Source organism: Schistocerca gregaria, chromosome 9, assembly GCF_023897955.1.
Source record: "Schistocerca gregaria isolate iqSchGreg1 chromosome 9, iqSchGreg1.2, whole genome shotgun sequence".
NCBI classification, from domain to species: domain Eukaryota; kingdom Metazoa; phylum Arthropoda; class Insecta; order Orthoptera; family Acrididae; genus Schistocerca; species Schistocerca gregaria.
This window is the reverse complement of record NC_064928.1, coordinates 252,890,276-252,905,961: the sequence shown is the minus strand read 5'-3', so window position 1 is coordinate 252,905,961 and position 15,686 is coordinate 252,890,276.

The following is a 15,686-nucleotide window of genomic DNA, read 5'->3' as shown; positions in this document are numbered from 1 at the left end:
GACCTGTTATATTGTAGCTAAATGATAAGGGATGTATCTTTCTATGTATTCGCAGCACATTACACTTGTCTACATTGAGATTAAATTGCCATTCCCCGCACCATGCGTCAATTCGCTGCAAATCCTCCTGCATTTCAGTACAATTTTCCATTGTTACAACCTCTCGATATACCACAGCATCATCCGCAAAAAGCCCCAGTGAACTTCCGATGTCATCCGCAACGTCATTTATCTATATTGTGAATAGCAACGGTCCCACTACACTCCCCTGCGGCACACCTGAAATCACACTTACTTCGGAAGACTTCTCTCCATTGAGAATGACATGCTGCGTCTACATGTCTTAGGGGCGTAACAGTTCCAGTGATTGTTCTGCACTCATATAATCATACAGTAGAGGAACTTTCTGCCCACGTATTCGCAATACGTCACATTTGTTTATGTTGAGCGTCAAGCACAAGCGTCTACCCTCAGCAGGTCATGTTGCATTTAGTTAGAATTTTTTAGTGTTGCGACTTCTGTGTATACTACATCGTCTTCCACAAAAACCCTCATGGAATTTCGACACTATCCACTAGGTCCAGTTATTTTTACATCTGAAGATTTCACTCCGTTGACTATGACATCGTGCATTGTGTTTGCTAGAAACTGTTCAGTCCAGTCACACTGCTGGCCTTCTATTCTGAACGTTCATATTTTCTTCATTAGGCGACAGTGCGGAGCTATATTCAGTGCCTTTCGGCCTGTAGACGTCCGCCGGGACACGGTATGTGTCTTGGACGAACGGAGCGAGCTGCGGGTTTTCAAACTACATGCTGATTCCTACCGACGATATTTTCGGTCTCCAGAACCGTCAAAATATGTTAGCGTAAAATACGTTTCAAAATTCTTCAACAGACCGATGTCAAACATATAACCTTATACTTTTCTTCGTCCATTCTTGGAAACTAGAATGACGTGCGGTTTTTTTTTTCAGTCATTAGCAAAACTTCGCTCCTCTATGGACCTGCTACGCCTCCCTCAACGTTTTTTGATGCGCAAATGCCGAGTTACCTCTCCTTGGGAGTCAAGCTTTGTCCATCTGTTGCCTACAAGGTGGTTTGCGGAATGTAGATGTAGATCTTAATGTGTCGGGCTCTGGGGAAAATCGCAAGAAGCGGCATTCCCTTTCAGTAATTTCCCCAAGTCCTCGTTCTTCTATTACTTTTCCTTCTCTTCCTTTTAACTACTATCGAATTACAGTTCGCTACCACAGTTAAATTTTCGTTTCACTCAACTGTTTGAATCATTTTCTTTGTCTCAGCAAATATTCTTTTAATCTCTTCATCATCTGCGGAACTAGTAGACATCTTTTTCTTTTTTTTTTTTTTTTTCCTTTTATGGGATCATCAACCTTCTGGCTGGTTCGATGCGTCCAGTCACGAATTTCTTTCTTGTGCCAACGTCGTCATTTCACAGTAGTCCTTCTAGTGTAGATCGTCATTTGTTGGATGTACATGAATCTCCGTCTTCTGCTACATTTATTACCCCTTGAATCTCTCTCTAGTACCATGGAACTTACTCTCTGATGTCGTAACACATGTCTTATCTTCCTATCCTTTCTTACCGTCAATGTCCACTTATTTATTTCCTGTAGTGTTATCGGGAGAATCACCTTGTTTTTCATCTTATCAGTCGATCTAAATGTTAACAGTCTTTTATAGCAACACAACGCAAACACTTAGATTGTCTTCTTTTCAGGTTTTTTTCACAGTCCATGATTTACTTTCACGCAATAGTGTGCTCTGAAGGTGTGCTTTCAAAAAAAAAGTTCTTTACTCCTACTTCACCTCAAAATGCTAAATATATCACTTTTTATTCAAGTTGAGATTCAAGCTGACTCTTGTATCCTGATTGTCTTCTTTTCAGGTTTTTTCACAGTCCATGATTTACTTTCACGCAATACGGTGCTCGGAAGAGGTATTTTCAAAAAAAAGTTGTTTACTCCTACTTGGCCTCAAAAGACTAAGTATATCACTTTTTATTCACGTTGAAGTTCAAGCTGACTCTTGTATCCTTGTTTGGTAACAAATTGCTTTTCGCTATGTTCCGCCTTAAATAAACAAACTTTTTCTTCTTTTTACTCACGTGTCCTCTGCTGACGTTAGAGAATCAACATTCGATTTGTTATTTTCTTTCTTTTTAATATCAACGAAAATGATCGTCGCTATTTGTATACATACAAATATCAGTTTGTAAGAAAAGTATTGGCAAATTTTAAAACAGACCATTTTTTTCTGTGTACCTTGTTATGACACGATGTGATTTTTGTGGATATCTGTCGCCTACTTTGCGCTATAACTGTTTTTCTTTCACAGTTTTTTTTCTGCAACCATATGGTATTCAATGCAGAAAGTTATTTAGATCGCAAATGATAATGTGATGACTAGTATTATTTTGTTCTTTGTAGAAGACCATGTGCATCTGCGCAAAAACAATTTACAATCTATTGTCTACATTCCCTGCCGTTGGAGAAAAGTGTTTATGCCCTTTCCTAACGCCAATAATGGAAACAGTAATTCTGCATCTTCTGGTGTTGGTGTGGACCGTGCATACTCGTAGTGGCCTGACGCAGAAAACTATTTTATTTGCATTTAATTGTTAGCCACAGCCTTCTAGAAGACTTCATTCTTGGACGAAGTAATAATTTTTTATCTCCAGTTCGCAGCTCCCCATTGCCAACAGCATCAGGAGTGCACTGCCACTACAGAGAACTCTGCTAATTCGCTTCATTCCCCACCCCCACCCCTCCTACCTTCTCCTCCCCTCTACCTGCCCCCCCCCCCCCCTCCCCCGTCCCCACGTCTCACTCCAGCTGTCCCCGTTAAATCCCTGTGCGTTCCTCTGCCCTGCTGCTGGATTATCCAGGCTTCCAGGTTACGCGCCTGAAGCGGCTGGACAGGCGCTTTGCCGCGCCGCCCCACGACCGCACAGTGGTCCAGGCGCCTCCAGCGCTCCAGCCTCCGTCACCGCGACGTGTGGTGGGTGAGACCGAACCGCTGGAGGCGGCAGGTAGAGCCCGCACCTGTTGCGTCTACCACTCACCCCGTCTGCTCACCACTGCACATCAACTGTGACTCGAGAAAATGTACATTTCGAGATCGTACTTTCGGAACTCAAAATCATCACCTTTTTCTCCTCAAAATTCTGCCGATCGTTACGTTCCCGTCAACGCAGCGTAATGTTTGGAACCGTCAGGTAGCACTGTCGGTGCCAAGTATCGCAAGGATCGGGGTTCACATGAGGATCAGTGCTGGGTTGTGGCACAACTGTCACGTGACATGGGCATTTTACTTTAACATACAAAGTGCTGCATCTTTCTCAGTGTGTAAGCTACCGGTCCTGTTTTGCTCTTTTCGGCTCATGGTTAAGCCTGCGAGCCGAACGTATGAGTGAAAAATTTTGCACAATGGATTTTATAACGCTAATTTGTCGCCCTGACATTTATACGCTCTCCAGAAGGGTAAGCTTATCCTTTGCTCTATATGTGACATCAACTAGTCGTATCCAAATCTTGTTGGTTTCTAACCATATCCTCAGTATACGCTAGAATGTTCAGATGTGCTGACCAACAAACACTACCTCCATCAGGTGGTTGCAAACATGAAATACACAAATACGTAGATAGTAAAATACAAAGGAAAGTACTAGCTATGAAATGATACACTCAGTAGTGTTCAATTCTTTACTCTTCTCTTATTCACTCTACTCAAGATTACATAGTACGAGCAACATTATGGTTCTGCCTATTCACATTTGGTAATCGCTCTGTCTGGCACTGTCCTGTGATATATTCACGGTCGTAAATTCAAGCGCGGCATACTGACACCAGCTATGGCAATTGCAATTATATTTAGAACTACACTCGTGACTAGCAACGTGTTGCCTCAGCATCGAACGAAAAAGACACGTGACCAGCAAGTTACTTTACTTCCCTCGCACGACCACTACAGTGATCTGACGTTTATCGCTGCAAAAGTTCTCGGCTCAGCGAGATAACGTAAATTATACTTCACCAAAAGCTTCCGTGGGCACCTCCACGGCTGCCGTGGAACACCAGGCGATCCTCAGGCTCTCGCTACAAGTCCTCTGTCCCAGTAGCGAGGTCGCACACCTCGCCAGGACCAACCTCTCTCCTCGACGCTCCAGGAACAAGTGTTTCTCAGTCGCTACGCTTTTTCGTAGCTCCTGTTCTTTTTTTCTTCCCCCCTTTAACGTGCGTGGCCAATCATGTTGCTGGAAGGCGTTCGTTTCCGAGCGCCGACCAATCTCAATTTTGCAACCAACCGAAGGTTCTAGAAGCTTCCAGACTGTTCCAGAAGCATCTGCTCCGGCGTTGGGAAAACCACCTAGACGCCGCCACGCGTTCTGTGAGCGAGCCCCTGTGTCTTCTTGTCCTCGGCCACGTGGCTCCCGCTAAGCCGCGGTCCACCCATCTGGGGTTTCCAGAGTAGCTTACGGCCGCTGCTGTCTTCAGCTCTCAGGCCTGCCTGCCACGCTTGTGTCTTTCCCGTTCTCCTGCCAGGCTCCCGTCTCCTTCCGCTTCACTATCGCCCAACGGGCAGATATTCTGCTACAAATTAAGATCCCTAGCCGACGTCAGTATCGTTAATGGTTTCCCGTGTCGATGTTTATATTATTAAAGGGTCTTCTTTCTGGAGTGGTAGTTGTAATGTGGCTCAAAATGATGCCACGTTACAAGTGTTCACCTCACTGTTATATTTCCTAATTTTAGCTTTCCTTTGGTTGCTCTTGATTTGTACAACTGATTTTTTTTAGTCCACAAAACCAGAAACAAAAATGGCTACAATGAAATGGCATAAATAAGGTGACAGATAATTGCAGTCATAAATTACAGCATTCAAAGAATGAAGAATCATATTCAGTCTTTAGCAGTAGCACACATTTAGCATTTTGACTGTGACCTTCAATTGGTGGCAGTGCAGCACGCACATTTTCTTCTTCTCCAGCCTGATGAGGTTCCTCATCATCATTTCCCAGACCCAAATTAATCATTCAGTAAATCTTTGATGTGTGTTCATTCCAGGGTAATTTACGTGGACAGAAGAGCAGTCCCGAACAGCGACAACATAAAACCCTTCATTGCCTTGCTATTTTTGTCAGTTCCAGCTTTTAAACGCATCCTTAGCAAGTTCAAGATCTTCCTTTATAACAGACGCAACGTGTTTGCCGTCATATTCTTGTATCTACTGTATTACTGATTTATTTTTCGTGTGTGACTTGCAGGTGAGGTTAGGGTCGGGAACGTGTCACAACCCATCCCCTCTCCGCGATGAATCCAGTTCCTAACCTATACCAATTCTGTTGAAGACAATTCGGAGCATTTTTCCATATTTATTATTGCGATTCTCATACTTAAGTGTTTCCTCGAATTAATTTTCCATACACATCTTGTATTCAATATGTTCATCGCTCCCAATATTGTTAAAAATGTAACTTGTATATTTGCCCATTAACCAATTCACTGCGTTATTTTTTGCCTGAGGGTAGTAACTTTCTTCTGGTCTGAAGAGAATGTTAGTGGGTACCATTGTTTGCTGAAGTTCTTGTTATTTAAGCAATTTTCTCCCTGGCACACCTCCACTTAATAATCCCGTCTCCACATATGTAACGATGAGGCACACTATCAACGAGGTTTGGCAAGTTCCGTGGCTGCTTCGACATAAAATACAAAATACGGTGAAAGCATTAATTGGTCAGATATAATAGCGCCCGAGCATCGTGGCTGTTGATTAAATTACTTTAAGAAATATAACAACCAGGTGGTTCTAGGTGCCCCGCTGCTTCTACGATCGCAGGTTCGAATCCTGCCCCAGGCATGGATGTGTGTGATATCCTTAGGTTAGTTAGGTTTAAGTATTTCTAAGTCTAGGGGACTGATGACCTTAGATGTTAAGTACCATACTGCTTAGAGCCATTTGAACCCTTTTTGAACCTTTGCCATAGCTGTATTTTTGTCACAATGCGTTTCGGAGTTGTAGTCATCTTCACACCACGAAAACACAGGGAAGTGGCAGTCTGAGGCCGTAGAGCACAGCCAAGTGTGGCTGCGAAACTTCCTCTGGACAGTGGATGGTAGGGAAAGAGTGACACTTTACGCCCTGTGACCATCCAGTGGAAAGGTTTGGCTTGGGCGAATGCCTGGAGAACGTTACCCGCCATCGTGTTGTAATACTCCTTTCCAAAATGTTCTTCTTTAAAAAAAAAAAATTGTAATGACTCCGGACCAAAGAGTTCATATATTAACATTTACTTTAACTGCACAAGTAAACGACGGCGCGGCCTTCACTTTTATCTATGGCAGCTAGGAGATGTGTTATCTATTGTCTTTCGCCATCCTGCTATCTTTTGCTTTGTAGCTCTGTCTAATTGTAATATGTTAAATTAATTCTCAAACAAAATATGTTGCAGCACTTTCTTGTCATACTAGTCAACACATTTATGTTAACTACCAATATCTTAACAATTTCATTTTTCAGCCTTTTGTGGGGGACGTGCAATATTGAGACACGGCACCGATCCGCCATTGGTGTGACTTGGTTACAAAGTGTCAATGTCTCTCTTCGCTTATTGTAGAACCTGAATCTGCAGAGTCCGAGAAGGAGTCCGAAAATTTTAACTAAATACACAGCACAGAGCGATTACCAGGTCGTGATGTGCAATTTACATCTGAAAATTCCGCCGGGCCACATCTTTAGTTGCGCTTGTCGAAACACCAATCTAGCACAATTACAAGTATATCGTACAGCTTCGCCATATACACTACTGGTCATTAAAATTGCTACACTACGAAGATGACATGCTACAGACCCGAAATTTAACCGACAGTAAGAAGATGCCGTGATATGCAAATGATTAGCTTTTCAGAGCAGTCACACAAGGTTGGCGCCGGTGGCCACACCTTCAACATGCTGACATGAGGAAAGTTTCCAACCGATTTCTCATACACAAAGAGCAGTTGACCGACGTTGCCTGGTGTGCCTCGTGTAAGGAGGAGAAATGCCTACCATCCCGTTTCCGACTTTGATAAACGTCGGATTGTAGCCTATCGCGATTGCGGTTTATCATATCCCGACATAGCTGCTCGCGTTGGTCGAGATCCTATGACTGTTAGCAGAATATGGAATCGGTGGGTTCAGGAGAGTAATACGGAACGCCGTGCTGGATGCCAACGGCCTCGTATCACTAGCAGTCGAGATGACAGGCATGGCTATAACGGATCGTGCAGCCACGTCTCGATCCCTGAGGCAACAGATGAGGACATTTTGCAAGACAACAACCAACTTCACGAACAGTTCGACGACGTTTGCAGCAGCATGGACTATCAGCTCGGAGACCATGGTTGCGGTTACCCTTGACGCTGCATCACAGACAGGAGTGCCGGCGGTGGTGTACTCAACGACGAACCTGGATGCACTAAAGGCAAAACGTCATTTTTTCGGATGAATCCAAGCTGTGTTTACAGCTTCATGATGGTCGCATCCGTGTTTGGCGACATCGCGGTGAACGCACATTGGAAGCGTGTATTGGTCATCGCCCTACTGGCGTATCACCCGGCGTGATGGTAGGGGTGCCATTGATTACACATCTCGGTTACCTCTTGTTCACATTGACTACACTTTGAACAGTGGACGTTACATTTCAGATGTGTTATGACCCGTGGTTCTACCTTTCATTCGAACCCTGCGAAACCCTACATTTCAGCAGGATAATGCACGACGCCATGTTGTAGGTCCTGTATGGGCCTTTCTGGATATAGAAAACGTTCGACTGCTGCCCTGGCCAGCACATCTCCAGATCTCTCACAAATAGAAAACGTCTGGTCAATGGTGACCGAGCAACTGGCTCATCACAATACGGCAGTCACAACTCTTGATGAACTGTGGTATCGTGTTGAAGCTACATGGCCAGCTGTACCCGTGGTTCTACCTTTCATTCGAACCCTGCGAAACCCTACATTTCAGCAGGATAATGCACGACGCCATGTTGTAGGTCCTGTATGGGCCTTTCTGGATATAGAAAACGTTCGACTGCTGCCCTGGCCAGCACATCTCCAGATCTCTCACAAATAGAAAACGTCTGGTCAATGGTGACCGAGCAACTGGCTCATCACAATACGGCAGTCACAACTCTTGATGAACTGTGGTATCGTGTTGAAGCTACATGGCCAGCTGTACCTGTACACGCCATCCAAGCTGTGTTTGACTCAATGCCCAGGCGTATCAAGGCCGTTATTACGGCCAGAGGTGGTTGTCCTGGGTACTGATTCCTCAAGATCTATGCACCCGAATTGCGTGAAAATGTAATCACATGTTAGTTCTAGTATAATATATTTGTCCAATGAATACCCGTTTATCATCTGCATTTCATCTCGGTGTAGCAATTTTAATGGCCAGTAGTGTACACTGCTGTCCAAAATTAAAGTGAAATTTTGTAAGGTTCTGCTTATTTAGCCAAAAAACAGTGTAAACTGGTGCCAGTAGCGTAGAAACAATGTATAGAATAGAGTACGTAAACAGCTGCACCATGCATAACGATAGACAAAAATGTTCTTAGTTTTTCCAACTCAATGGATTTGCACACCCATTCCGACTACTGCTAAATGGGGTGTGACCACCTCTGACAGCGAAACAGACCTGACAATGACGAGGCATGCTATGAATGATGTCATCCGTCTCATGTTGGGTCCCTGATTGGTAGCCGTGCGGTCTCAGGCGCCTTGCCACGGTTCGCGTGCTTCCCCCTCTCGGAGGTTCGAGTACTCCCTCGGGCATGGGTGTATGTGTTGTCCTTAGCGTCAGTTAGTTTAAGTTCGATTAAGTAGTGTGTAAGCTTAGGGACCGATGGCCTCAGCAGTTTGGTCCCATGGAACTTACCACAAATTTCCAATCCCATGTTGACGCAGTAACGCCCATTCTTACTGAAGAACTGCTCGCAAGTTTGGAGAGTGGTTGGTGTGTGCTGACTTGATGTAACCCGTCTCGCTAAGACATCCCAGGCGTGCTCTGTGAGACTGAAATCGAGAGAGCGAGCAGGACACGCCATGTTTTCAATATCTTCCGTTTCCAAAAATACATTAACCAACAGCGCTCTTTGAGGTCGAGCATTGTGGTCCATCGCCGGCCGCTGTGACCGAGCGTTTCTACGCGCTTCAGTCCGGAACCACGCGGCTGCTACGGTCGCAGGTTTGAGTCCTGCCTCGGGCATGGATGTGTGTGGTGTCCTTAGGTTAGTTAGGTATATGTAGTTCTAAGTCTAGGGGACTGATGACCTCAGATGTTAAGTCCCATAGTGCTTAGAGTTATTTGTACCATTATGGTCCATCAATACGAAGTCTGGACCCACAGCACATCGCAACAACCGCGTATGACACCTCAGACCTCCTCACGGTACCTGACAGCAGTTAAATCTTGCTGATTCACCCGTATAATTTCAGGAAGATGTGTTCTAGTGTTCATCATCTTCCCTGCCTGCCTCATTAGTGATCCTACTGGACGTCGGTCTCTTTCCTTAGTGTTTGGGTCCCGAAATCGAGTTCCACGTTTCCTCCAGATGCGAATCCATCAAGAAGCACTCTCCAGACCAGATCGGGACTCAACTGTGATAACAACATCGGCCCACTGTTCGACTGGTGGCATGTCGATGACTCCACTCTAGACGTTCCCTTCTGTGAAGATCCGTCAGAAGTACACACACAGCAGATCTCCAACAGTAATGGCCATTCTTCCGAAGCCTTCTGTACACCGTTTGCCTCGATACAACACGTCCAGTGGATGCTACGAGGTCAGATGTCAGTTGGCGTGCAGTACTAAGGCGGTACCGCCGTGCCCTTACAGATGAATATCGGTCCAGCTCTGGTCTCCGGGATACAGCTTCGGTCTCTTTACACTGTCGCCTCATCCGAGAAGCAACAGAACGATTCTCATTAAGCCATTGGGCCACAACAGTTAGCGACTCCTGCTTTTATTCTTCCCACGTCCCTCCACCCCAGAGTGTCTGTTTGGCGTCTTCTCTGTGCCTTACTGCACCCTCTGAGTTACAGTGACTGTGGATGTGGGACTACTCGGAAACACTAGCCCGCTTTATAGGAGCCCTGACGTCTTCGTCAGCGTGGTTGTCTGTTGATCGCAATGCCACCTTCCGTGCAGAACGCGATCGTACGGACATCTGTTGACAGTTTGTACGATTACATCGTGAATTAGACACAAAACGGGGAAATAGCGGTTTGTTGCTTCAATTTACGACCCCAGTGTATTTGGTGAGCAGAGGTGGAAGCCAACCCACAGTGTGGAGTACCAGATGGAAAGAACGGGGGAGGTGGTATGTTACGTTACTGGGACGTTTTTAGTGGCCAGGTTGCAGCCAACGTATTGCGCTTAAGAGACCGCTATGTGAAGCAGGATCCGAACACATTTGCTGCACTACGTGCAGTAGAGGCACAGTTTGGAGATGGTCAGTGTCTGTATCAGCACGATAGTGTTCCCTGTTAAAAGGCAGCATTTTTCAGGCAATGCTTTGTGGACAATAACATTCCTGTGATGGACTGACCTGCCTCAGTCCTGAGCAGAAGCGATTGCCATGTAGCCCGAACCGTCAGTAAAGGCGTCAGGTAGAACCCCCTGTTGCACAGTAACTCCCGCTCCCAGAGTGCCGATCGGACGAAGGCAATTTGCCTAGGTAACACTGAAACAGCCTTCGAACAGCCTGTATCTTTCACCGTGTGATTTTAACATCTTTTGTGGCTCTAAGAAAGTCATGAATGAACTTCAGCTTCGCCCGGATGAGGAAGTACAAGTGTGGGTGCCATTTTGAATCCGTCAGAGGCCGAAACAGGAATTGATCGTCTCATCTTCTAGTGGGATAAATGTCTCAACACGTGAAGTGACTACCGTTGAATGGAACCATTGCATTAGTCCTTTGTGGCGGGTGTTCGGCCTTAATTTGAGACTCCCTTACAAAATAAAATGTCCTAATTGGACAGTTTCGTGCCAGAATCAAATTATTTCGATTAAGGAAAAGGGGGGTAGTTTTGAAAAGATGGCAGTTTTACATTCAGAAAGGGGAATAAGATGTGGCAACCACTTTAATGGATGCCAAGTAGCTGTTCATGGCACTGGTGGTTTCAGTAATACATGCTTTTATACTGAATCCAGTGAGCTTGCTTGAATGTCAAATATTTACTGACACGACACTTGTGTACAGTGGGGAATCTACTATAGCAACCGCCAGCCAATGGACCTGAATGAATTTAAAAAGCTACGCGTGTTCAGGTAAACATGCAGTACACAGTCGAGACAGTGCTTTGCACTGCAAGCAAACGAAAAGGCTAAGAGTTCAAGAAGAAATCCGTCATGTGCAGAAAAAACTAAAATTAATGAGATGAAACCGTCTATATTTGCTTCCGCTTGAATGTTCACGCGTCTAAAGTTTTCACAATAGTCCACCACCGACCTCTGAACAAGTAAGTGTGACATTAACAAAGATGTCTTTCCGGACACCAGCGACCAACGTAACTACCTTCTCCGGTATCGGTGCAGAGGAAGAGTGGTTTGCCATTCCTCCTCAGATATACAGACATCTCATCCCCGAACAGCTCGTGCCCAGTAGAGTTCAGTGTTCAAGCCCTCATAAAGGCGAAGAGTGGACACACCTCAAATTAATTTCCTTTAATTGGCGACCAGATACTTTCGAGCAGACAGTTTATATGGTAAGCAGAGCTTGCTATTTGTGAATGTCGTTACTTCTACACTGACAGAAAAAAAATGTCAACACGAAAAATAATTAATATCTAGTAATGAAACCTAGGGAATACGATTGTCTAGGTGACATTTACTGATCTAGATCTACATCGACATGGTTACTCTGCAATTCACACTTAAGTGCCTGTCAGAGGGTTCATCGAAACATTTTCATACTACTTCTCTACCATTCCACTCTCGAAAGGCGCGAGTAAAAAAACAACACCTGAATTCTACGTCTATAAAGTGTGAATGTTCGTATCTTCAGTATCATTGTCGTTCAATAGTTTTAATTGTAATTATTGCATCTACTGAATCATGAAGTAAATATAATAGTCGTAATGATGGTAAAGCAATAAAAGTTAGGTAATTGCTGGTAATGCTGTTCAGATTGTTTCAATGAAATGTCCATGAAGTATGTTTTTGGTTTTCCGTTAGAGCTCTGGTTTCTCTTATTTAATTATGATGATCATTTCTCCTTACGTAGCTGGGTGTCAACAAATTATTTTCGCATTCGGAAGAGAAAGTTGGTGATTTAAATTTCGTAAATAGATCTCGCCGCGAATAAAACCGCCTTTGTTTCAGTGCCTGCCACCCCAACTCCCATACCATATCAATGACACTCTCACCCCTATTGCGCATTAACACGAAACGGGCTGCCCTTCTTTGCACTTTTTCGATGTCCTCCGTCAATCCAACCTGGTGAGGATCCCACACCGCGCAGCAATATTCCAGCAGAGGACTTACAAGTTCAATGTAGGCTGTCTCTTAGTGGGTTTGTCACATCTTCTAAGTGTTCTGCCAACAAAGCGCAGTCTTCGTTTTGCCTTCCCCACAATATTATCTATATGTACTTTCGAATTTAAGTTGCTAGTAATTGTAATTACTACATATTTAGTCGAATTGACAGCCCTTAGATTTGTGCGATTTATGGTATACCCAAAATTTATCGGATTTCTTTTAGTACCCATGAACTCGCACGTTTATTTGTTTAAAGCCAAAACATGATGACCACCTGCTTAATAGCTATGGAATTATATACATCACTGATTTGGAGTATCAGGCGTCCTACATTTTGTTGGTAGGTTTGTAGTGGTATTAGGTGTCTTCGAGCAGGAGCAGGTGATAAAATTGGCGTAAATAACGGTGATGATGGCTTCCTATAGTTACCCAGTCGGGTTCCATAGGATTCATGTCAGGCAAATATGATCACTAGGGAACGGTCTTGCCGCAGTGGATACACCGGTTCCCGTCAGATCACCGACATTGCTATCGGGCGTGGCCGGCACTTGGATGGGTGACCATACGGCCCGCAATGCGCTGTTGCCATTTTTCGGGTGCACTCAGCCTCAGGATAGCAATTGAGGAGCTACTCGACCGAACCGTAGTGGTTCCGGTCAATGAAAACCATCATAACGCCTGGGAAAGCGGTGTGCTGACCATACGCCTCTCCTAACCACATCCTCAACTGAGGATGACACGGCGGTCGGATACTACCGATAGTCCACTTGTGGCCTGATGGCGGAGTGCTGCTTAGATACGGTCGCTGAGAGTTCACTATACTGCTCTTCAAGCCACTGTAGCGTGATTATACAGTGTAAGCGGTTCTCCGCTGTACCTCCGAGGACGTCTCCCGCAGTCGGAAACGAAACGTCAGGGGAAAGTTTTATACTTCGAACAAGGCCAATCAGAGCGGAAGTTTTAAGTGACCACTGTAGCGTGGTTCTTGTTCCGAGACACGGCTTAAAGATGACGTCGTCATCGGGGAAGACATGAAGCATGAAATGGTGCAGGTGGTTCCCAGCTGTCAGCGTGTCTTCGATTACTACCACAAGCCCCATGCAAGCGTAGGAGAATGTCTCCCACAGCATGATACTTCTACCACCATGCTGCTGCCTCTGTAGCGCGATGTACGTTTCCAGCCGGAGTTCACCTCGATGACGTCGTGTGTGCAGACGACCGTTGACCAACAGTAGCAAAAGCTATCATTCATCCAAATAGCCGACACGCTTCCATTGATCGACGGTCGAGTCCTGATGGTGCCATGCCCACAGAAATCAGAATGGACGATGGCACTCGGTAAACTCTGAACACGTAGCGGTGATCTGCTGTGGAGCTCCGTGTACAACAATGTACAATAGACGGTGTCATCCGAAACACTTGCGCGCTCACCTACATTGTGCTCTTTGGGCAGAGATGCTACAGATCACCATATATCCTACATTACAGAGCAGACAAGACTCCGAACACCACGTTCCGTGAAGAGTAGAGGACGTCCATCCATTTAGCGTCTGGTGGTAGTTTCACTGTTCTACTTCTTTCTGTAGATGCGTACAACATTAGTAGGTGAACATTGGACGAGCTTCGCCCTTATGGAGATATTTGTTCACACGCTCTGCGTAATAATAATCTGCCCTTCGTCAGAGACGCTTGTTGTTGTTATTGTTGTGGTCTTCAGTCCTGAGACTGGTTTGATGCAGCTCTCCATGCTACTCTATCCTGTGCAAGCTTCTTCATCTCCCAGTACCTACTGCAGCCTACATCCTTCTGAATCTGCTTCATCTCTTGGTCTCCATCTACGATTTTTACCCTCCACGCTGCCCTCCATTACTAAATTGGTGATCTCTTGATGCCTCAGAACATGTCCTACCAACCGATCCCTTCTTCTAGTCAAGTTGTGCCACTAACTCCTCTTCTCCCCAGTTCTATTCAATACCTCCTCATTAGTTATGTGATCTATCCATCTAATCTTCAGCATTCTTCTGTAGCACCACATTTCGAAAGCTTCTATTCTCTTCTTGTCTAAATTTTTTATCGTCTATGTTTCACTTCCATACATGGCCACACTCCATAAAAATACTTTCAGAAACGACTTCCTGATGCTTAAATCAATACTCGATGTTAACAAATTTCTCTTTTTGAGAAACGCTTTTCTTGCCATTGCCAGTCTACATTTTATATTCTCTCTACTTCGACCATCATCAGTTATTTTGCTCCCCAAATAGCAAAACTCCTTTATTACTTTCAGTGTCTCATTTCCTAATCTAATTTCCTCAGCATCATCCGAATTAATTCGACTAAATTACATTATCCTCGTTTTGCTTTTGTTAATGTTCATCTTATACCCTCCTTTCAAGACACTGTCCATTCCGTTCAACTGTTCTTCCAAGTCCTTTGCTGTCTCTGACAGAATTACAATGCCATCGGCGAACCTCAAAGTTTTTATTTCTTCTCCATGGATTTCAATACCTACTCCGAACTTTTCTTTTGTTTCCTTCACTGCTTGCTCAATGTAGAGATTGAATAACATCGGGAGAGGCTACAACCCTGACTCACTCCCTTCCCAACCACTGCCTCCCTTTCATGCCCCTCGACTCTTATAACTGTCATCTGCTTTGTATACAGTTTGTGGAGAGCCTTTCGCTCCCTGTATTTTACCCCTGCCACCTTCAGAATTTGAAAGAGAGTCTTCCAGTCAACAGTAGCAAAAGCTTCCTGTAAGTCTAGAAATGCTAGGAACATAGGTTTGCCTTTCCTGAATCTTTCTTCTAAGGTAAGTCGTAGGGTCAGTATTGCCTCACGTGTTCCAACATTTCTACGGAATCCGAACTGATCTGCCCGAGGTCGCTTATCTCAATCGATTTCCCCAGCTGCGGCCGATATCTGCGCTAGGGTGATCCCCTGTCCGTGCCTGGTCCGTTTGAAAACATTTGTTACCGCGTCACATGCCAATATCGCCACCTGGAGGTATCCAACGTCGCGCTGGGCAGTGATCATAAACGTTTTGGTCATAAATGTATTTAAGTGATCAAGATTGCAACACCACAGGTTATTGTATACGCGAGATACGTCATTGCAAAATGTATAATGCTGCTACATTAATAAGCA